The sequence below is a fragment of the Mixophyes fleayi genome, chromosome 2, assembly GCF_038048845.1.
Source record: "Mixophyes fleayi isolate aMixFle1 chromosome 2, aMixFle1.hap1, whole genome shotgun sequence".
In the NCBI taxonomy this organism is placed as follows: Eukaryota; Metazoa; Chordata; class Amphibia; order Anura; family Limnodynastidae; genus Mixophyes; species Mixophyes fleayi.
In genome coordinates, this window is record NC_134403.1 from 47,563,042 (window position 1) to 47,588,705 (window position 25,664).

Below are 25,664 nucleotides of genomic sequence, written 5' to 3' on the forward strand. Positions count from 1 at the left end.
CTGCCTGGCTATTGGAATGGGAGGCTCTCAATGTATTCTATCAAATGACTTTGCTCAGGAATCAGCAGAACTGGTTAATGGGTTCCAGCATACAGTCAGGACTGATGCCTTACTGAACAAACCTCAATAAAGTGTCCTGTGTGATAGCCGAAGTATCTGCTATCAGGTCGATCCTGCAATTTAAACAACGCCCAGTTCCACGCTGTGCTGCCTCAGAGTTTTATCAGTGATCCAAGACTAGAAATACACCATGAGGAAAATTTTCCTTCAACAACAACCCTTTTGTGTGAAACATTCTGATTTCACTGCTGCAGACACGACAGATAATCTTGAAAGTCTCCACATTGCACTGGGCTGCGTGTGCCAGGAAAACTGAGTTGCTTTTTTGCCCAAATGAAGCTGACAGCAAGTGAGAAATTCCACTAAAGGCAAAAAAACTGAAGAGCCTGGATTTTATTATCTGTAATAAGACAAATCGATGCTTCCAGCTATGGAAAACCTCACACCCAATCCCTGAAATGCCAGAGCTATAATGTAATGAAACGAGGCTCCAAACATAAGTAAAATATAACTGTTTCAGCAATAGCTACTTTCTACAGACATTGCTGAATAGTATCAAACCTGACAGTGGAGCAGCATTAAGTCCCCATGGGACTGTGGCAACATCCTGGTTTGGGCCCCTTTCTCACCCCCCAAAAAAACATAAAAACAGGTAAGGGTTATCTGGGCCCTAGACGAGAGCCTAGGTTGCCTAATGGATGATCCGACTCTGCCTGACCGGCTGCAATATACAAAGGATACACAGATACATCTCGGTGTTGTCTATATATAGTGCAGTGGCGGATCCAGGGGGGGGCGATCGGGGCAATCGCCCCCCCCTAGCAGGGACACAATCATAGCAGCCAGGCAGCACACTGTCACTGCCGAGTGGACCTGCACATACTGTGCAGCCGCCGGCAGCCTTTGATGTAAAAAAGGGGACGGGGCCTAAATCGCCCCCCCCCCCCCCCTTAATCGCCCGGGGTATAGCAATTTTCTAGATCCGCCCCTGATATAGTGTGTAGCCCTCCGGAATATAATGACTCACAGAAGAAGCAAAATGTATAAAAATTAGAGATGTGCGCTGACCCCCCGTGTTTTTGTTCTGGTTCTAAAACATCTTAGTATTTTGATTTTGTTACAAGTTTTGCCCAAAAATTCTGAAAGGTTTTGGTTTTGGATCTGGAGTTAATTAAAACATTGTGAAAAATAGGTAAAATGATGTGATTTTTAGCTCCTGTATTTCTATTTATAACATTAACATTCATCTTCTGTCATTTACAGTCTATTTTCTAATGATCTCTATTATCCAAAGTTTCTCTAATTTTGGCCAAAGTATGCAGCGAGCTGACTGGCTAAAATTAGTGACAGAGTAGCGGCAAAAATACATGGCAGTTTACTAAAAGATACAATCACCATTTCTGCTTTCATTTTCTTTTAATTAATTTCCATATCTCACATTATAAGTAGACGTTTTGGCCCTACATTTTGTCCTCTGTCAAGACAACCATATAGAAGAACATGTGTACATATGTAGTTACTGTCACGAGCCGCGGCGGTACTCACAGCCGCCGCGGCTCGCTTTCTGCTCCTTCCGACGTTCCGGCCGTCACCATGACGACCGGGACGTCACTTCCTGGATTCAGGCCGACCGTTGCCAGGACTGCCCGAATCGGTCTTTCATCTGCATACCACCCTCAGTCTTCCACGACAACTGGTCCTCTCTGTTACCCTGGGCAGAGTTTGCGTACAACAATTCCTGTCACTCACCCACTCATACTTCTCCGTTCTACTGTAATTTTGGTTTCCACCCCAGGTCCAATTCTTTATATTCGGTCAGGTCCGCTGGAATTCCAGAGATACGTTCTACAGCTACAGATCTCAGAAGTATCTGGAAGAAAGTTCAGTGCTCCTTAAAACGAGACTCATTTTTCTCTAAAAAAAAGTTGGATCGCCACCGTACCACCTGCTCATTCAAAGTGGGCCAGAAAGTGTGTCATTCAACATGGAATATTAGGCTTAGACAGCCTTGTAAGAAACTGGGGCCTAAATTCATTGGTCCGTTCATGATTATCAAGCAGATTAATCCGGTAGCTTTCAGATTAAAGATTCCTGGTTCACTGAGGATCCCCAACACATTTCATTGTTCTCTATTTAAGCCAGTACTATACCCGAACCAATCCCAGCCTTCAAGTTTGCCTGTGAGAAATATGAACAAACCACCAAAATACATTATCCAGAAGATTCTCGACTCTAAAAAAGTGCAGGGTCAGGTGCACTTCCTAGTGCAGTGGAAGAATCGCGGGTTACAGCAGCGGTCCTGGGTCCCGCGGAGACGACTGCACTCTTCAAGACATTTGAAGGAATTTTTCAAAAAATTCCCTGGGAAACCTGGGTGTCGGGGTTCTTTAACCCCTCCTCAAGGAAAAGGGGGGTACTGTCACGAGCCACGGCGGTACTCGTTGCCAGGGCAACGGCCGGACGCCGAAAGTGATATTTATGCGCTCCGGCATGCTGTGTAGCCGGACGCATGCTCTGTACCTCCCCGCAGCCTCTGGGCTGATTTACCAGGTCATATTACTTCATTAACCTACACCTGAGTGTAGGTCCTGGGGCAAGCTATGATTTGTTTGGCAGCATGGCAGGCAATTAGCCTGCAAGTGTGTACTCTAGCCCTGATTGGTCTGCCTGGGTACTTAGGGCAGTGAGGTCTGCAGCCTCACTGCCGGTTATAGCTTCCTGTTGCCAGTTTGCTGAGCTGCTGTGTTCCCAGTTCTGTCCTGTGGATATTACGATCGGATTGCCTGTGTATGACCCCTTGCCTGGATTTGGACCCTGCCTGTGTTTCTTGTGACCCTGACCCTCTTGCCTGTATCTAGACCTTGCTACCATGCCTGTGACCCTTGACCCCGGCTTGTGTATTGGATTCCCTGTCTGCTGCCGGCCCTCGACCCTTGCCTGGACTTCACTCCGCTTTCCTTGGTTCTCCCTAATCGGTACGCACTTCACGACCCTCTGCTAGTCTGCGGCCAAGTCTGTCCCCACCACTAGGGGCTCCAGTGAACACCTGACTGGCAGAGCAGACTCCGGGTTGTGCTGTACCGGCTAGAGGGGTTCCTAACAGTTACCTGACTTCTTATGTAATCCCAGATTGTCTTCAGCTGCAGCTCATGGTTCATCAAAAGGTGATAGTTTGCATATCATTGTATAATATATGAGGCAATGGCTCCCTTGTATTCTCTATAATGAACTTCAAACACAATGCCTTCCACTTTGAAACGCATAAGCGGAAGTGCCAAACCCAGAAGTGTTGGAGCTGAAAGTATACAAAAGGGGTATTCACTATAGCAACCAAACACAGCGATTCCTAGGTGAGTCACTGGGACACCTGCCTAGCAGGTGTGTATTCCCCAGGACGGTGCAATAATGCACCTCCACTATCAATTGCACACTCCAGCTTGGAACACATTAACCAGAAGTGCAATGACACACTTCCTGTATAGCAAGCGTTTTGGTTCCATATTTTCCTGGAAATTCCGTTTTGCTTTGTTTTCAGATCCGATTTTGGTGCAAAGAATAGAGTCGTGTTTTGTATCTACTCAGACCTCCAAAACTCGGATCTGTAGGATTTCTCTGAAATCTAATTTAAATGCAATATACTTTCCATATTGTCCCCTGTACTGAGATGCCCTAGTCCTACAAGACAATGTAATAAATAGGATCAGCACTGAACTGTAGACTTTTATCACAACAATGTTTCTTGCTAATAGGATGGTTGATGTGTCCTCTGAAAAGACAGAGTTCCATTTCACTTCCATATAACCAGAGTGTGACAGTTTAGAAACTGCAAATAATCAGTAGATGAATGGAAGAGAGCTCCCCCCCTCCCCCCACTACCTGCAGACCAGGCCGTATATCTTACCTTTGGAGAGGCAATATAATTGATTTCCCCATAAAGTTGCCCTTCTGGGGCACTTACTCTATTTCTTGCAAAGAGCATCTGTATCAAATGATTGGGCTTTGGCGATAAAACTTAAAGAGGTCACAGAACAGATTACATAGAAATATAAACCCATGAGAGTCTGAGGTTAGTAAGGCTGTTCAGTGTGATAGTGTGGTCAGAGAGGTTTGGATTAATAAATGAATGATCTACAATACTGGTACGGCGTCAATCATACAGTATGATTTAGTAATCTTATTATCAGCTCAGTATTCTGCCACTAGGTGACTCTATTCTATCAGCGTCTATGAATGAATCACATAAGAATATAGAAAGACACACGCTCTAATATATAAAATTATAATCTATGACACAGGGCTGACTCTGTGGCACTATAATAATGTTAGGCACCTCTAGTATAATGTTTAATATGATACATGTCTGTAATCTCAAGCACTCCTGGGGCCAATAGTAGAAAAATAGCAGGAAAAGCGCCCATATGGACCTGAATCTCACTGGGCCCCTTGTGGCTCCAGGCCCTGTAGCAGCCTTGGGGGCTATAGTTAGACCTGTGCCGCATATAAGAAATAAGCTGAATCCTAACCGTTAAACTGAATGGCTGATAGGAGCCGCTGCTATATTATATGTCCAGGTACAACTCTTCCAATGCTCGTCCTGTTTGCCTGGTAACTCAGAATGCTGAAATCTTGCAGAAAAGCATGAAGCCAATCACTAGTGGGATGCCTCAGTCAGGTATATCTTACATGACAAATTCAACACAAGAGTTTATTTTATTTCACCTTGGGCTATTTAGCTTCTCTGTGTGGGGTTATAATACTATGAGCACTTGCTTGAGCCGCTGTCCTTGGTACTGTACTAATAGCTATAGACCCTTCAATCATCACTCTGGGCTCCGTGACTCAACAGAAAAATATCAGTGTTAGCTACCACAAAATGAAGTGTGTCATCTGAAGCTGTGTGTTATGTTATGTTAAGTAATTCACTTAAATTCTGCTTTAGTGTCTCGCTTATATTATTATATAAGTTGTCATTGGATCACTTTGCAGTTAAAGGGAACAGTTTACTATACAAAGTAAAGCAAGTGTAACTTGTAAGCAGGGCCCTCTTACCTCTGTCTGTCTATATTCATCATAATAATCAACATCTTCTAATGACCTAATCAGAGGTTTCTTTTTTGGCAATTCTAGAAATAGTAATCTACTTTTCAAATGAATAGTTGGAGTGATTAAAAGACAAACTTTTCTTCTCCAATTTTCAGTGTTATGGTCTCTTCCTTTTCTCTGCATCTTTATACAAGGGTAGCCAATCCCCTACTATAAAGCATGGGAGCATATCATCATCATCATCATCAGTTATTTATATAGAGCCACTAATTCCGCAGCGCTGTACAGAGAACTCACTCACATCAGTCCCTGCCCCATTGGAGCTTACAGTCTAAATTCCTTAATGTAAAGTGAATGAGTCCAGGTGCAAGTGATACAGAAATGTTCTCATTCAGTTCTATAGTCCATTCATGTCATTTGTGCTTCTAGTGTGTAGAAATTCAATTGAAATTAATGGGCTATTGGAATGAACTGAACAAGCTCATAATAAATAAATAATTTGGCAGTGTGCCCCCACCCCCACCCCAATCCCTCAATCAGTCTGAACACTACAGAGCACACTATTAACAGGGAAACCTGCAACATGGGGTCCCCCTGTCATTGCAGGATCAGACTCACACTGGTCAGCTTGGGGGTGAAATCTCTATGGAGTTAGGGGGCTGCAAAAAAAATGGACCCCTGTCCCAGAGACTACAAGCCTCATGCTGAAACTTGCTGGGACTCTTCCCTTGTGCTGTGTGTACTGGGATAATGAGGAATATTGGGACATCTGGAGTGGCAATATTGCCACCTCAGTGGTTCCAGTCCCTACGCAGCATGAGAGAAGAATCAACTGCCCTTAGCGCCTCAGCCAATCACAAGTGGTTTTTCCAGCTAACTACCTGTTATTGGCTTGCAGTAAGGGGCAGTCCCGGGGGTCTCCTTACTTTTATCACACAGCAATAGAGAATATTGAATCAATACTAATTTGGAATAAAAAAAGTAATTAACAGAGCTGCACATTGGCGCTCATCCTTGTCTTTGGCCCGTCCATTTCAATGGAATTTCTACATGTAGAGCACAACCACTGAAATGAATGGGCCATATACATAAATGGGAAATGTACTGCACAGCACTTTTGTTTAAACACAAGCGGTTTAACCAGTGTATACATACCTATTGTGTATGTACATAATGCTCATCCATAAAGATAATGGACTTTTTTCAACAGTGATGCCATGCTTGGACCACACTAAAATAAAACAAGCAACATCCATAAAAACCTCACTGCAATGCAAATACACTCAGACATAAGTATGACTGCAAATAGGTATAGAACAGAACAGTCATATAAAACAAAACAAAACCTGAATTAAAAAATAAAACTTTTCAAAGTGAATACATTTGACCAGCAGGTGGCATAAACCCCACATTAAAAACAATAAGTGCTTTGCTAGTTACAAAAAAATCAAATAATCTTCAGCAGTAGTAATATTAATGCATTACATATGAAAGAAATATTGTATACAGCTGCCATAGACCCTTAGTGCCAGGAATATACATCTTAACACTTTAAAACAGCAAAATTAAGAAAGTACACACACACACAGACCCCTCCAGATATGTTAAACATGTTCTCATTCTGCCATAGCTATACCCACTTTCTATAATCTCTTTCTCTTTAACAGTCTAACAATTAGTCCAGTACCAGCAAAACTAGGACTACTGACAGGTATGAAGGTAATTGCTACCACGCACCATTTATACAGTGCACCCTCCTAATATCATCTCCCTTTAAGAGAGACCCCTTTTGCTGATTATTAAAACATTGATCAAGTCTCTTCTTGTCCTCAGTAAAATAAGTCACAAGTAATAATGATCACACTGGCCTGCACAGGAGCACAGTGGTTAGCATTGCAGCCTCACAGCTTGGGTTAAATTCTCACCAGGGTGCTATCTGACAAACATTAAATGCTATGCTTAGTGGTTATACAGTATTTTCATATAGTAACCAGACTGACTTGATGTCTGCTACTCATTACCTCACTGTGTTACATAAGTCACTTATTACATGTTAAGCCCAGTATAGGTATTAGTATATCTACATAGCAGCTTTCTCTCAGATACACAATGTTATCTGCTCCTCTACAGTATCAGAGAGGACCAAAGCAACACGTGAGCGTGTTATGACAACACTTGTCTTCTATAGTAGGAGCAGATCATACTCCTATAGTGTGCAAGTAAATGCTTAGTTATATCTGCCCAGCATTTAGTCCAATCTTTTTATAGACATATTAAAACAAATTATTCAGCTTTTCATATTTAAACTATTTAAAATAAATCACAGCCCTACGCCAACTTTAGGCAGGAATACCCATATTATGCAGACTCACAGCATGTATAGTACAATGGTTTTCCTCCCAACCTGGGGGTAAATGTATCAAACTGAGAGTTTTCCGGCGGGTTTGAAAAACCAATCAGATTCTAGCTATCATTTATTTAGTGCATTCTACAAAATGACAGCTAGAATCTGATTGGTTGCTATAGGCAACATCTCCACTTTTCAAACCCACCGGAAAACTCTCAGCTTGATACATTTACCACCTGGCCTCTTCTTCATTCAGGACAGGGGGTGTGACCACACCCCAGGGGCCATGTGTAACTCTTTTGAAGTGCTGGGCTGCCACGTATTATCCTCGCCCTCCTCTCCAAACACCATTCTCTGCTGCTCTGCCACAAAGACCAGCAGTGATTGAGACATACCTTCCAAATTTCCCCTCCATGGGACAAAGCTATCCCAATCTGGATGGTGGGACACAGCCACCAAATTATAACTGCCTAAAACGGGACAGTTGGGTGGTATGCAGAGTAATCTCCACCGGAAATACTTATCTTATTTAAATAAGAGCCAATTTGTGCACTGTGGAGTGGAAACAGACTCCGCATAGCAAGGCTCGCCCATAGACATGTGTGTTCTGCACCCTTTTATCGCATTTCAATAATCTCACTCCACAAATTGAAACCCTGGGGTATATTTACTAAACTGCAGGTTTGATAAAGTGTAGATGTTGCCTATAGCAACCAATCAGATTCTAGCTGTCATTTAGTAGAATTTAGTAAATAAATGACAGCTAGAACCTGATTGGTTGCCATAGGCAACATCTCCACTTTTTCAAACCCGCAGTTTAGTAAATCCAGCTCCTTGTCTTTTGCACTGGTCAGCAAAACTACATGATTTGCAAATAATGAAATTTGAAAATTCGCCCTAATCCTCTCATCTGCAGGTGCATACTTCTGTTCCTTTGCAAACATTGCCATTTTGCTATATAATCTTTTGCTTTGGATGAAATCGAGGTGTAATCGCAATTTGCGGTGCACGGAACCACCAAAACTGCGTTTACACTGCTTTTTGTCCGTTTTATGCTACAGAAATTAGACCCATTTGGGGTGAATTCAATTGATCGCAAAGTGTCTCGCGGACATTCCGGGGACACTTTGTGCATTTATTTCTACTGCAACATCCGCTCATTTCTACCCCGTCGAGGTGCGAGAAACACTGAGTGTTTATTTTTACCGTAGTAATGGTAAAACTGCGCAACCTCGATGTTCCTGAGAATATTACGGCTAATTGAATTATCCCCTTTGCGTTAGTTCTGCCTCTTTTCTAACAGGCTCTGGGTTTACTTTGGTAATCTGATGGGTGTGATAACGTGTGTCTATGACTAACAGTGCGAGAGTAACTGTGCAACCTATGGCTGGTGAGTGGGCTATTTGTGCAACAGGTGACTGCAGGGCCTGTGGAAGCTCCCTGGGCCCTGGGGTGCTCGCCCCTCCTTTGGGTGCCCCCGTCAGATGCTATCTATGCCCCTAGCCCCCCTCCCTCCCTCTTTCTTAACTGTGTGGAGCAAGTGTGTGTATGTGGGGGGGGGGGCATCTTCTGCTTCTGTGTCAGACCGGGAGTCTAGTCCTGGGCTGTGACAGCACCACACTCCCTGCCCATCACTGACAGGTAAGAATCTGCCGGCTGCTGCTGCTCCTCTGGGTCAGTAGACGGGGCCTAGAGTTGGAGCACTGCGGGCGACAATAGTGACATTACATCACTCATTCCTTGTTTTTGTTTCCCCCTAAACTTTGGAGCCCTAGGTGACCACCTATTGATAGCGCCGACCTGGGTACAGTAATTTTACAGTCTATGAAGGCTGCTTTTTTTCTATTTTACTACAAGTGAATGGGGGAGGGGCTGATGCAGACAGATACCAAACTGCCTTTGTTTAGGTTCTGATTTCGGGTTTTGGTTCTGATTTTTTTTTAAAAAGCATAAAAAGTGCTAAAATCAATTATTTTGGTTTTTTTCACTCCTACACTATTTTTAACCTCAATAACATTCATTTCCACTAATTTCCAGTCTATTCTGAACACATCACACCTCACAATATTGTTTTTAGTCCAAAAGGTTGCACCGAGGTAGCTGGATGTCTAAGCTAAGCGACACAAGTGGGCGGCACAAACACGTGGCCCATCTAGGAGTGGCACTGCAGTGGCAGACGGGATGGCAGTTTGAAAAACTAGGCCCCAAAGAGCACATAATGGCCAAAAAACAGGTGCAAGCTGGAATTGTCCTTGGGCCCTCCCACCCACCCTGATGTTGTTGAAATAGGACATGCGCACTTTAACAAACCAATCATTTCAGCGACAGGGCCTACAAAAATGTGGCTGAAATGATTGGTTTGTTTGGACCCCCACAAAACGAGCTGGCAAAGAAAAAAAAGAGGTGCAAGATGGAATTGTCCTTGGGCCCTCCCATCCACCCACCCTTATGTTGTTGAAATAGGACATGCACACTTTAACAAACCAATCATTTCAGCGACAGGGCCTACCAAACTACTGTGGCTGAAATGATTGGTTTGTTTGGGCCCTGTACAAACTAAACTGGCTCTACTGAGGCAAGATGTCGTCCTCATCCTCATCCTCTGATTGCTCGCCCCCTTAAGTGTGTACTTCCTCATCCTCACACATTATCAATTCGTCCCCGCTGGACTCCACAACCACAGGTCCCTCTGTAGTCTCTGGAGGGCAGTGCTGTTCTTGATTGAGGAATTGATAATTCATTTTTATGAACATCATTTCTTCAACGTTTTGCGGAAGCAACCTCCTTCGCCGCTCACTGACCAGGTTCCCCGCTGCACTAAAAACTCTTTCCGAGTACACACTGGAGGGGGGACAACTCAGGTAAAATAGAGCCAGTTTGTACAGGGGCTTCCAAACTGCCTTTTTTTTCCTGCCAGTAAGAATATGGACTGTCTGACATGTCAACTTGGATGGTGTCAGCAAAGTAATCATCCACCATTTTTTCAATTGTGACAGCATCCAATGCAGCGACAGTAGACATGTCTGCAATGGTTGGCAGGTCCTTCAGTCCGGACCAGATGTTCTCAGCATCCCCGCCAGCGGGTCTTTTAGGAAAACAGAGCTTTTTCCTCGCAGCCACAGGTGTTGAAGTAAATGGAGCTGTTGGCATGTCACGGTCCTCTTCAGAGGACAATCTCTTGACCAGCAGGTCTTTGCACCTCTGTAGACTTGTGTCCGCCAGAAACAGAGACACAACATACGCTTTAAACCGAGGATCCAGCACGGTGGCCAGAATGTATTTCTCTGACTTTAAAAGAGTGACCACCCTCGGATCCTGGCAAAGCGTACGAAGGGCTTCATCCACAAGACCTACATGCTTGGTGGAATCGCAATGCTTTAACAGCTCCTCCCTCACTGTCACTCTTCAGGTAATGCTGCACCACCAAATTAATGGTGTGGGCAAAACATGGGACGTGCTGGAAATTGCCCATATGTAATGCCCGCACAATGTTACTGGCGTTGTCTGACACCACAAATCCCCTGGAGAGTCTAAGTGGGGTAAGCCACTGAGAGATTATTTCCCTCAGTTTCTCTAAGAGGTTGCCAGCGTTGTGCCTCTTATTAAAACCGGTGATACACAACTTTGCCTGCCTTGGAACGAGCAGCCGTTGTGGAGATGCTGCTACTGATGCAGCTGCTGCTGTTGCTGCGGAAGGCGATGCATCTACCCAGTGGGCTGTCACAGTCATGTAGTCCTTTGTTTGCCCTGAACCACTTGTCCACATGTCGGTGGTTAGGTGGACAGTTGGTACAACCGCATTTTTCACAGCACTGAGGACACTTGTTCTTACTTCTCTGTACATCTTTGGTATCGCCTGCCTAGTGAAGTGGAATCTCGACGGGATTTGGTACCAGGGACACAATACCTCCATCAACCGTCTAAATCCCACTCCACTGATGGCGGACACCGGACGCACGTCTAACACCAACATTGCTGTTATTGACGCAGTTATCCGCTTTGCCATAGGATGACTAGTGTTGTACTTGGTGCTCATGGCAAATGACTGTTGGACGGTCAATTGTTTGGTGAAAGACGTAGCGGTCTTACGACTTCCCCTCTGGGAAGATGACTGACTACCAGCAGCAACAGCAGCAGTGGCAGTAGTAGGCGTACCGCTGCAGGATTCCTCGGATGAATCCCGTATTGAAGAGGACTCAGTCTGGCTGGTGACATGGCCTGCAGGACTAAATCTGATGGAGATCATGGAGGAAGTTGACGAGGAGGGTGTTGGTGGTATGTATCCAATAGGACCAAGGGATTTAGGTGTCCCTGGACTGCTGACGGTCCTAGCCACAGGTCCTGAACTAAACACTGAATTATGAAGGTTCTTCAGGTGACGTATAAGTGAGGATGTCCCTTGGTGGCCAAGATCCTTACCCCTGCTTATTTGAGCTTTACATAAGCTACATATGGCCATATATTTGTTGTCCGGATTCGGATAAAAATAACTCCAGACAGAAGAGATGGATTTTTTGGTCTTCTGACCAGGCATGACGATGGGCTTTTTCATCCCATGGACAACAACTGTTTCCCCCCCTGGTGGCTCCAGCATATGCAGAGGGTGTGCTGCAAATGGTTGAAGGAGCTACCTCTTCCCGTACAGTGATGGGAAGGTCAGGCTTCGCAACCACAAAAACCCTTGGACTCGCTGGACTTGGACTAGTTGTTGATGACAGCTTAAGTCTCTTAAATTTGTTAGAGGGGGGGGGGGGGGAGGAGAAGTGCTTAGATCCATGGGTGAAGCTGAACCACTAGTCATGAACACGGGCCAGGGCCTAAGCCGTTCCTTGCCACTCCGTGTCGTAAATGGCATATTGGCAAGTTTACGTTTCTCCTCAGATGATTTTAATTTTCTTTTTTTGCTAATTTTTGGGAACTTTGGGTTTTTGGATTTTACATGCCCTCTACTAGGAGATTGGGCATCGGCCTTGGCAGACGATGTTGATGGCATTTCATCATCTATGTCATGACTAGTGGCAGCAGCTTCAGCATTAGGAGGAAGTAGGTCTTGCTCTTTCTCTACTTTATCCTCCAAATGTTTGTACTCCATTATATGCAGCACTAATGAGTGTACCCCTAAACCACACACACTTTGGAAATGCTTAAAAATTGAACGTATTAAATGTAATATAGATTGCAGTACCTATTCTCTTGCACTGCTTAAAAATTGAAAGTAATAAATGTAATATAGATTGCAGTACCTATTCTTTAGAACTGCTTAAATATTTTTTTTTTATTAATTTTGTATAATTTTTTAAATAATTTTTTTTTAGTAGTTTTTATGAGATTTTAATAATTATAAAATTTGTATGGACTTAGCACAACAAAGCACAGGACTAAAGCACCACTGGACTCAGCAGGACAGACACTGGCCAAAGCACCACTGGACTCAGCAGGACAGAGCACAGGACAAAAGCACCACTGGACTCAGCAGGACAGAGCACAGGACAAAAGCACCACTGGACTCAGCAAGGACAGAGCACTGGACACAGGCATAAAGCACCACTGGACTCAGCAAGGACAGAGCACTGATCACGCGGGAGCACCACTACCCTACACACCCTCCCTCTTCCCTGATGTCAGGCGAAATGAAGATGGCGGCCGCAAGGTGAGTATTTATGACATCCGAGTATCGCGAGATCTGAAGCAAGACTTGGATGTCATAGCCTCATTTCGGATTCCTTTGGCGGCCGGAAGTACCCGAACAGTGCACTGTTCGGGTGGGCTCGGATTAGCTGAATCCGAGCCCGCTCATCCTTAGTAATATTTAGTATATGATTATACCAGCACTGCAGTTATATATTGTATTCCATATATAATATATTGGAACGGTACATTCTAATGCTACCCATTTCTAAAATACAATTTTTTTGTCAGTGCTGTAATTTTAAAGCACATTATGGAGTAAAGAAATTCTATGGATCACTTTGTTCCTTTTGTTAATAATGAAAGTAAATTTGCAGAGTCAATCTACCTAATGCAGAGAACAATACTTTGTCTTAAAGTATATGTGTAGTAACTCACTAGCTACCTTTAGTGCCATAAGAAAAAAGTATTGAGTTGCCTTAATTCTCATTCCACACTTGTGACTTGCGAGCTCTGAGCTTTTAGGACTGTGTTGCCTAGCAACCTCGGGAAACGGCTTTCAATAGGAATATAATATCCCTTAAATCACACACAGGCTCAATTACAGCTGTATTCTACAAAGCAAAGAGTTAACCTACAAATAACTCACATGGGAAAGCTGAAGTATTATTTGTAATTAAGGATAATAACTACTGACAAACATGACACTGAGGAATTCATTTCAGTCATGGTGATCTATAATAAATCTTGACTTTTTGCAAAAATACTGTCTCTTACAATAGAATGTAAAACGCATCGGATGACATTTTGTTCTTATAAAAGAGCATTGCTGCCTCACCACTCTGGGCTTATCGGTTTTATTTCAATCAGGGCCCTATCTGTGTGGAGTTTGTATGTTCTCCCAGTGTTTGTGTGGATCTCCTTCAGGTGCTCCAGGTTTTCTCTCAGTCCGATAAGTGTCACGAACCGCAAGTGGCTCGCAACCTCGCTCCCCCGGCTACGCCCAGACTGTCATGGCAACAGCCAGAATGTCACTTCCGCCCTCGTCGCCCCAGCGATCACCATGGCAATGGCCAGGATGCTTAGTTAATTTACGCCTCGTCTCAGCGAGTGTATCAGCTACTACTGTTTAAGGCAGGGGAGGGCTTAGCCTCCCTGCCGGTTATAGATTCCGCGTGCTGCACATTTACTGAATAGCTCTGGCCTGCTTTGTCCTGTGGATACTCTGCATTTGACCTGATTCCTTTTGTGACCTTTGGTTTGACCTTGACCCTGCTTGAACGCTGATTACGCCTGACCTCTGCCTGTCTATTTAGATTCCCCATGTTTGCAACATGCCCTGACCTCTGGCCTGTTTCCCAGGAACCCTTCTCGCTACTGACCCAAGACCTTTGGACTGCCTCTGGACCAGAGGCCGTAACTAGGGCTGTGCGACAGGGGCGACCGCCCAGGGCGCAACGCTGAAGGGGGGCGCAATTTAGGAATATTTTAGGTACATTTGGTTAAAATTGAGGGCTAGGGGGGCGGCATTTGCCTTTCTCGCCCCAGGCGCTAGAATTCTAAGTTACGGCTCTGCCTCTGGTACCTATCTCATGTAATCCGGTCACCCTCTTTCTTGAGCTATGGTTACCCCTGATAAACTTTTACTACTCTAGATTTAAATCCTGGGGACATCCAAGTACCACCGAATATTATCACTTCTACAGGAAAGGCGGCTGCTATAGGTGAAGATCTCTATCAGACCTGTTCTAAAAGTGTATCCAGGTAGCCGTTAGCCCTAACAGTAAGTTAATTGGTTTCTCACAAAATGGACCCTACGGAGAGTGTGTGGTAGGGACTATACAATGCGGCAGGGACTAATGTGAATGACTACATATTCTCTGTATAATGCTATGTAACATGATTGGCACTATATAAATGTAACACCCCATACCCTAGCTCTCTAAAAGGGGTGGTGAAATGTTGTCTGTTTCTCTTTAGTGTTTTCACCCGAGTCCTGTACACAGTATGGTGAGATGCAGAATGTGACTGAATCTACCTGGGACTGACTCTAGAAGTCCCTTATACCCAATCACACTAACCCACTGAATAATAATGGACCACACCATGTGGTTACAAACAATCAACTGGGTGTTTATTATAGGGAAAGTAAATGGGTAAGGCAGATTTAAATATGGGAAGATTTTGGATGGGATAAGTGGAACAACTGATAAGATAATAATCAAAGGCAACAGTACAGTGAATAATAACAAACAAGATAGCCAACACACGTGCTTTCACTGGCGCCCAAACTCTCCCACAATGCACTCACACACAGTGTAAAAAAGATAGTTAAGCAATGGTTTATAATAATCACAGTCCTGCCAATATTGAATAGTTTGTGAGATTAACTAGTTAACGTTGGTGCACATGTATAAACGTTGGTAAACTTGCATTTGATCTCTTATACTTGAAATGTAACACAGTCTTTGCTATATGTACATATTAATGTAAAGAGGTCTAATTTGTGGAATTAGAGGTATAGTGTTCTTTTCTTAATGCAGCAATAATGTTGCCACAGTGTTTGGTGTGTTATTACTTATCTCTCTCCCTGTGGCCACTGTTGAGACATGGACTACCTGCAAGCCTGATTTTGCTAGCTGTCCCTCTCTGCTAACATGCAATTCGCTGTTAGCAGAAGTCAGAGCCGTAGCTTAAAATAGCGCCTGAGACGAGAAGGAAAACAGTCGTCCCCGTAGCCTTCAGTTTTAACCAAATTAACCTACAATATTCATAAACTGCATCCCTCTTCAGCATTGCACCCTGAGTGGTCGCTCCTCTTGCACAGCCCTAGTTATGAATCTGGCGGTAGTCTCCCTCTCCGCACATAGGCTCGCTTTGCTGTGTAAGCTCCCTCAGGCTGCTTGATATCTTATTTTCTGCAGGGATCCAGCTACAATGCCTTTCTATGCAAAGCTACACCCAACATCTATTATGATAGCACTGATGTCTCTCTCTTTGTTTGTAAACACTGTCTTTCCCACAGAATCTCCTATCCAACTTCTCCCATTACCCGGTTGCTGGCACACACACCTCCGGCTGCCAGCACCTCTTCTTGTGTGTTTTTCCTTCCTTCTCCTCCCAGTTTAGACTAACTGGCAGGGCTTACATCTGATTCACCCTGTGTTCCTGGCTGTTCAGCATAAGACTGCCTGGTTACATAAATACATTTCAATAAATAAGTAATGATATTAATATTGAGAGTAAATGGCAGTAATAGAAATGAAGGTAGTAGTAGCCAGCTGTATATTACAAGGAACATTGTGGCAAAGAATGGTATTCGTATAAAATAGTGAGATTATAGAGAGGAGATTATATCCATATTGGTTAACCATCTTGTCACGGCTGCCAATTGCCCCCTTTCTAATGAATTGCAAACCAAGTAACACGTATCTCTTTTAACGTGCAGGTAGCATTTGTTTGTTTTTTCCCATGCATGCAATTAATCAATTTGAGTCTCAAGGGAGGCAATGGAGGAAGGCACGTTTTGCTTCCATTTTCTTACTACTAGACATTTTGGGTCAGCCAGGATATGTGATGCTAACTTTACAGAGTGCTAACTCAGGCCTTGAGGAGGATAGCAAAGAAGGAAGATCCAGTTATCTCTTCTAGAATCTAAGCTCCCACGGCAGGGTTCCTACTCTCTGTCTCACGTCTGTCCTATATTTGTCTTCCTTGTTTGTCCCTGTCATGCCTTATGCTTATTTGTTTCTGTATGTCATGCAAATTTTTCTGTTCATTGCATCCATGCATTTAATTTTCTGCTCTGTACCTATGTACTGTAATAAAGGGAGGCACTTAGTGGGCAATATGCAGAGAAAGCATGCAAGCAGAGGAAAACGTTTGTGCAGCAATGCACCTAATTTAAAGATAAACAGGTTGAAGACATATGTGTGAAAAATAATAGTTTAAAGTTTGGTTTAACTTACATGCTTTGAAAGTATCTTTTCCCACAACAAACTGACAGGGTGTGCCTGAAGTCAGAGCAAACAGAGCAGTTGATGGGAGTTCCCTCTTAAAGTGAAGGTGAGTGTGTCACCCGCCCATCAAGCTAGGGCTGTGGGAGGAATGTCGGGTATAAAAACCTTGTTTCTTTCACTGTTCAGGGTGACAAACGCTGGGGAAGCTGGCTGGTCTTTGTCTAGCTAGTGTTCAGGGTCACAAGAAACTGTGGAATCTGTATGATGTCAAATACCTTTACCATCCTCACATTACACTAAGTAAAAAGCAAGAAGTTGTTCACGTGTGTTCACTAGAAGTGTGCTCTTGTCACAAGTGGTGTCAGAAGTGTGGATGCTTAGGGAATCAAGTTTCCGTTATCCAACCCACGCAGATGCTAACATGGAGGCAGTTTTGAAAACCCTCATGAATGTCGCCACTACACAGCAAGAGCAGCAAGCCCAGGTGCTACAAGTCAGAGATACAGTAGGAAAACACCAGGCTCTTTAGGGGCGAGTTAGTCCAGGTTAGTTAGTCTAGTGTTAAAAGCAGTGCATATACATTGCTGTGGGGGACACCTAGGGGAGGATAAAACACAGGTCCTCCTCCTGAGGACTTCATTCTCTCCTAATGTCCCTGGATTATTCTCTCCCACCATACCATGTCTTGGTATCTCCCCACTGCTCCTCTCCAGGACCCCCTGAACTCCAGCCATCATATTGGCCTCACCCTATAGCTCTTCCCCTCACTGACTTGCCTGCACATAATAGATCTACTCCTCATGGACTCATCTTCCAGCCATTTTCCTAAGGACTACTTACATCACTGGCATTGTGCTTCACCTGGACTCACTCCCTGCACCTGGACTCTCATTCCCTGCACCTGGACTCACCTGAATTCCTGCTCACAACATCACTACCTAAATTCACCTGTTCCTGTGGACACTGATCATCTGGATTCATCTGTACTGGTGAATACTCACCATTGCTTTTCTTGCCTCCTATCTTCTCTGCCTGGTATTGCATTCATTGTAACTTTTTTTAATTGTTACTTTTTTACATTTAGGGGGGTATTCAATTGTTAGCGTTAACGCTAACAAACGAGCGCTCAAAAAATCTTACCGTTAATACGGTAATTACTTGCGGAATTTCAGCTCGCCGCTCCCTGAGCGGCGAGCTGAAATTCCGCGAGTAATCTACCGTATTAATGGATTTCGCGCGCAATATTACCGTATAAGCGGTAATATTTTTTGAGCGCTCATTTTTCAGCGTTAACGCTGACAATTGAATACCCCCCTTACTGTTTATTCACTATTCACTATTGCTATTCCTATCTACTCTGTCTGGTATTGTAATCACTATAACTCTACCTATTGTTATTACTTTGCATATACTGTTCTATTTCACTTCTGGTTAACTTTTGATGCTTATTGTCTCCGTCTCTACACTTTAACCTCTCATCCTGTTTTTCTCCTTGTCCTGTCTTCACTACCTTTTGTAATACCTCATTTCTGCTACCTTGCCACTACCTGTTCCTCGCCCACCTTATTTTCTCGCACAACTCTTTCCCCATGACCAGCCCACTCTCATATAGTTCTCATCCGCTCCCTCCCCTCCACTCACCAAACTTCCGTGCTCCAGTCCCATACCCATCCTCATCCCTGGCCCCTTTCCCCTCCCCACCTTCAACCTACCCATATGCTCCAGCAACCCTGCCAATCTCATCTAAATCTCCCCACTTCCTTCCCTCCTCTTCTCCTGTGCCCTCTGGAACACCAAATCCGTGACCTCTTCATATCCAACATTCTTAACCTCCTTGGCTCTCCTCTACTGACATTACTTCCCCTGCTGCTCTCTCCCATGAGGGTCTCTCTTTCACCCACTCCACCAGAACGGATGACTGTCTTGGAGGTGGAGTTGGCATCCTCCCATCACCTTACTGTACGTTTCGGGTCATTTCCGCTGTGCATTCCCTCTCTTTCTCCTCCTTTGAAGTTCACTCAATCTGTCTTTTCTCCCCCATCCTATGATGCTAGGGACTCTACTTCATTCTCCTCCTCTCTTGAATCCCTCCTCTCCCCCTTTTCCCACTCTGGTCTGACCTGCCCAGGCAATCTCTCTCTGCAACCACTCCCTCACCACTGCCCTAGATGCTGTCATCCCCGCCTCTTCTGTCCGCTATCACCGATTGATACCCAAACCTTGGCACTCTAAATTCACTTGCTTCCTTCAGAAGAGCACTCGTGCTGCTAAACGCCTCTGATTTCTTCCGGCTGCCCTTCTCCATTGGAACGAGCTCCCACGCTCTATCCAACTGTCCCCTAATTTGTGCACCTTCAAACGTGCGCTTAAAACTCATCTGTTCTTTAAAGCCTACCAGCCATCCACCTAAATATCTTTCCATGCTTGATCTCCTCACCTCTCTCTTCCTCTGTTCTCGCTCCTCTTGCACTAGATCCCCTCATCTGACTCCCCTTTGTACCTGCTGTCTGTTTGCCCTCCCTTTAGGATGTAAGCTCTTACAAGCAGGGACCTCTTTCCTCCTGTCTCTATAACTATTCTTCTGCTCGAACTTCACTATACTAGCTATGCTTGGAGCTCTTGGAGTCTTGGTATTATTCATTTATTGTTCTGTACTGTTTTACCCTGTACGTGCAACTTTTCGTATTCTGTGCAACGCGGCAGAAATTTTGTGGCACCTTACAAATAATGGATAATAATAATAATAATATGCTGTTGCTATATCTTTCTTTTGGACCCATGAGCACTTAGCCCTTTGTCCCTTTGTGAATGCACTTGTTTGGTTCACACAAATCAATTCATTGAAATTTATATGTAGACGTTCATCTGTGAAGGTTTTCCTTTCTCGGGTAACTCCTTAAGATCTCCTGCTTTTCGACAGTTGAGATATATAGATAGAATATATATATATATATGTGTGTATATATAAGTATATATAAATAAATATATATATATATCTCTATATATATATATATATATATATATATATATATATATATATATAGTGTGGCAAGAGCCCGCTACTGCAGAAGCACACGCGTACAACTTCTTCCTTTTTATGGTTCTTTATTGTCAGGATGGTAATAATGTTTTGACACCGTATACTTGCACAGCAATTATGGAGACCCTCAATTATTACTATACATAGTCCAGCTCTCTGTCCAGATCAGCCAGCTAGCCCAGAGTTGATCTCCCTGAACAATGAAACAAGCAGGGTTTTATACCTGACACTCCTCCCACAGGCCTAGCTTGATGGACAGGTGACACACCCACCTTCTCTTTAAAAGGAAACGCCCATCCCTGGCTCTGTTTAGACTATCAGACCCACCCTGTCTGTTTGCTGAGAGGAAGCAGCTTTTAAATCAATGTAAACCAATTTTAAACTACACATATGTTTTTGCCTGGTTTAATCTCCACCTAGGTACATAACTGTGCCAATGTTTTACTCTACTTCCCTGCTTTCTCTGCATATTGCCAGCTAAATGCCTCCTTTTGTTACAATATATATATATATATATATATATATATATATATATAGATATATATAGATATATAGAGAGAGAGAGAGAGAGAGTGAAAGAAAAATTTATATATATATATCTATATATATATATATATATATATATATATATATATATATCTATTGTACAACTTCTGACACCTTCTGACATCACTTGTAGTACTTCTGGCACTGACACCACCCCCGCATCAGACACAGACAGCTCCAAATTAAACGGTACTTTATTGTTTGCGTCACAATCAATAAAGAGCAATACTTGATGACACCAGTAAACAATGTCACCTTGTTTATACCTCCTGGTGGCCCTAATGCTAGTTAAACACAGTCTGGCTCTCTACTGACTGGCCAGCTCTTCCAGCATCAGTCACCAACACAACTGTCCAACTCAGGTTTTACATACACAAGTCTCCTCCCCTTAATCTAATTACCTCATTAGACCACCTGTGTGTGTTTAGGCTAGAAGTTTATATGCAAAATATATCAGGAATGAGCGCTGATGTATAACCAAAAAGCAGCCTAAGTTACACAGGAAAAACCACCTATTTCCTTACATGGAGCATAAATAAATAATAGAGTGTGACTTACGGCGCTGGATGGATCACATAAATACAAATGCCAGCATCACAAGATGAAATACTGCAACAAATAAAAGCATACATAGGGCAATATTGTCCTAACAAAGTACAAAAAATCCTATAAATAGGATCCCTCTTCCAAGTGTGTGAAAGGGTTAATAAACAATAAATCACGTGAAGGGGTCCCCGCAGGTAATGAGCTTACAAGATGGATTCTTGGACATAGGCGCATCTAATCACATCTGGTAGTCAAGTATTTTTTCTCCACAGGAAGCCTCCAACGTAGAGTATACAAAAAAATAAAAGATCATAGCATAATACCGTTTATTATAAAAATTATTAAATAAAACAAGGATTAATGTGCTTCTAGGAGCGTACCACAAGGGAGAGTTCATACAGCATGTAATAAACAGATGAATAAATCGATTCCCATGGACTCACGGCCAATCAAAAAGTGGATCCCCAGGTAGTTCTAAGAAGACGCTTCCCCGCAGGGCCAACGCGTTTCGAATCACAAGGATTCTTTTTCAAGGTAGCGGGTAAAGCGATACAGGAGTCCTTTAAAACATAATACATCCAGTCAGGTGGTCAGCCCCTCCAATCAAGGCTCTTCAAGAGGCATTTACCGATCAGATGCGCAAGATCAGGAAGTCCAAGTCAACACTGAAGCAAGGCTTGAATTATCCATTCCCGGAGCATGCGCATTAGACGCACCGACGGATCCACAATAGAGCATAGATCTTTCATGTTTATAGTGCGCATGTGCAATATCGGGAAGTCCTGGTTTCCACCAAAGCGAGGTTTGAATTATCCACTCCCGAAACATGCGCACTGGGTACGATAGCAAGATCCACGATAGCCCATAAATTGTGCAGGCTCCTGGTACATAAACATTAATAAAAATATATCGGTTACCTGGTTTAATCTCAATCTAAGTGCATAACTGTGCCAATGTTTTATTCTGCTTGTATGCTTTCTCTGCATCCAATCACAGCGTTAACTAGGAGATCTGCCAATCCGAAGATATGGTCTCCAGAGGCTGTTTCTGCCTTCACTACTCTAAAAAAAAGCCTTTTCCTCTGCCTCTGTTCTCTCCCAGCCGGATCAACAGCGACCTTTCTTTGTGGAAGTAGATGCCTCTTCAATAGGCATTGGAGCTGTGTTATTCCAAATACACACCCTCTGGTACCCATTCTCCATGCGGGTTCTTCTCCAGACGATTTCTTCCTAACGAGATTAATTATGGAATCGGAGACAAAGAGCTTCTCGCTATCAAAGCAGCTTTGGAGGAATGGCGACACTTACTAGAGGGTGCTTTATTTCCTGTTACCATATTCACAGATCACCGAAATTTGACATTCATTCGTGAAGCTCGCTGTTTGAATCCTCGGCAGGCCCGCTGGGCATCATTCTATGCTCGCTTCAATATGATTCTTACCTTCTGTCCAGGTGCTAAAAATGGGCGGGCAGATGCTCTATCCCGTTCTTTTGATGAAGAAGGGTGACGAGTGGAAGACCGCCTTCAATATGAGGGATGGTCATTTTGAATATCTGGTAATGCCTTTCGGCCTTTGCAATGCCCCTGCCATCTTCCAGACTTTCAGATAAATGCCTCCCTTTGTTACTATTATATATATATATATATATATATATATATATATATATAAATATATATATATATATCTAGATAGAAATAGACACATAGAGATATACATGTGTGTGTAAATATATAGATATGTATATCTATATCTCTATATCTCTATATGTATATGTCTATATCTATCTATAATTTATACAAAAATCTGACAACAGAATTCTGGCGCGATATCTTTAAGAACATTCTCTTTTTTAATTTTTCATAAAAACATATATATCTTGACCATATATTGCACAAGATAAAATCCTCTATAACTTCTGACCGACACCTTTTAGCTGGAGGAGTGTTTCTCTTGTAGTTTTGTTTCACCAACGCGTTTCAACCCACCTTTTGGGGTCTTTATCAAGCCATGTATGATATTTCAGCCGACAGTGATTGTATATAGCTATCAGCAAATCATAAAAAGATTGATGTAATGAACTGTGTGAACATTTTAAACAACATGAATTCACATAAAAGCTATCTCTTAATACATGTTAAATTCTATTAATCTTACATAGAACATGAATCTTTTCCAACCTGTACCTTATGAGCATATCTGCTGCTTCATATACACAGCTCAAAAGTCGGTCTGTCTGGCAATACACTTTTTAAGACTGGATTGTTCTTCAGTATATTCCAGTACTTAGAGACCCCACTCTTATACTTCCTATGCTGCCTGTTGTATTGGGTAATAAATGCTATATCACTTATCAGCTCTTTTTTTTCCTCCACTTTATTTTTTGGCTTTAAAATAAAAATCTTTCCAATTTTCTTACTTTCATATGGGTGCCTTCGACCGCATTTTTTGAATATGCTTTTTGTAAGAATTGATTTTTCTTTTTTTTTTTTTAACTTAAAAGGTTTTTATTGAGTTTTTAAAAGAACATGAAACAAATAAATAAAGTAGTGATTACTGGTTACAATTCAAGAAGTAAAATGAAATGAATAATCAAGACTGCCGACAAACAGAATTGATTTTTCTTGTCTGCAAAAAAGTGTTTTGCCAGACAGACCAAAATTTATTTATAGAAAGGCCCCTAGTTTGAGAAATAAAATTTTTGCAGTGTGTTACCTAGAGAGAATAAGATAAAACACATTAATACAGTAGCTCTCCATCGGTGCAGTACTTGTTTACCATGTAGAACTTTAAAGAGTGATCATGTTAAGATCACGGGGTATAAGTCTATAACGAATGGTTCTAAACACAAAATTAAAGGCTTTCTAACATGCCATTCAAATAGTGTAATATATATTTATAACAGAAAAGTGTAACTCACAGCGCTAGAAGGATCACATGCAATGGAATGCCAGCATACATGGATAGCTGTAACACATAAAATAATACACACATAGAGCAGTACAGTCCCAACAGATGGATAAATGTCAGAAATATCTTCCAGTGAGAAAACCCCTCTTCCAATGGTGATCTATGTGGCCAACTGATATAAATAACCATGTGGAGGGGTCCCCCGCAGGGTGTAAGCTTACAAGATACTCTCTTTGGGTACAGCACATCAAACAACCATCTGGCGGTGACTCCAACGTTATCTTCCATACAGAACTCCAATGATGTGGGATATATGTACAGAGAAAAGATCATAGTATAATGCCATTTTTATTAAAAGTATTATAAAACAACCAACAAGTTCTAATGTGCTTCTAGGAGCGTACCCCAATATAGGATTCAAATAGTGTCTTACAGTCAGAATAGTAGTGGCTTTACCCGATGTCCATCAGCTCTCAATCAGCAGGTGAATCCGTGGGGTAGTCCAGAAGCCGGTATTTCTAATTAACCAACGCGTTTCGAATATACAATATTCTTTATCAAGGTAACAGGAAACCCAAAGTAATGTCCTTACAAGTTCTTGCAGTCCAGTCATGTGATTTCGCCCGCGAATCCCGTCAAACGTGGGCAGTCATGTGATACGGAAGCGTCACTATAGATCAAAGCGAGGCTTGGAACCTTCTCACCTTGTACATGCGCAGATGGAAATTAGCTCTCCGTTGTTTATGTACCTCGGGCTGCTGTTGGGAGATACATTAGCGCTCATTCTTGATTTTGTATCTATATAGTGTAATATATATGTTACATTGTATATTTGACAAACAATATAATATTTTTTTTTTCTATACTATAGCATGTGAACTTCTATCATAAATAAAATAGAATCAACCATCCTCTAGTCATTCACTTTAAGTCCTAGTTTCATATCTGGAATGTATACAGAGATATAATATATGTAAGTAAGAATTATAAAAGAATTATACTATCAATGATTTATTAACTTGAGGCGTATGAATGTTAAAGTGATTATATGAAGGACATAACCTATATCAAGATTTATGCTCTCATAAAATCAATTTATATATATTTCCATTTATTTCATTTGTTCATATGAAGTCAATTAACGTGTAGGTCTAAAGAAACATCAGCTTTAGTTACCATATAAGGTACTATTGGAGTTGATGAGAAACTTTTTTTTACCGGTGCTGTATATGACAGACCTATGGATATTAAGATAAAAGAGGATCTGCAGGTTGTGATTAAGTATACATCTGTTGGCAATATTGAACACAATCCTAAGATGCTGGTCTGTTAAGTTTTTGTAAGTTATAGGGGCCTATTTAGTATAGCTAATTACCATGTCAATTCCGCGAAAACGGCTGTTTTCGGGGAATAGACGCACATTGAAGTATGTTCCAAATCTATCATCCATGCATAGCAGCAATATCGTAGATATCTGATGCTTTGTATTTTTTTTCAAAGTACATAGCAGTTCCCATAGATGTCTATGGGGACTGCTATGTACCGCAATTTAACAAGTATTGAAAATGCTTTTACACATATGGTAAT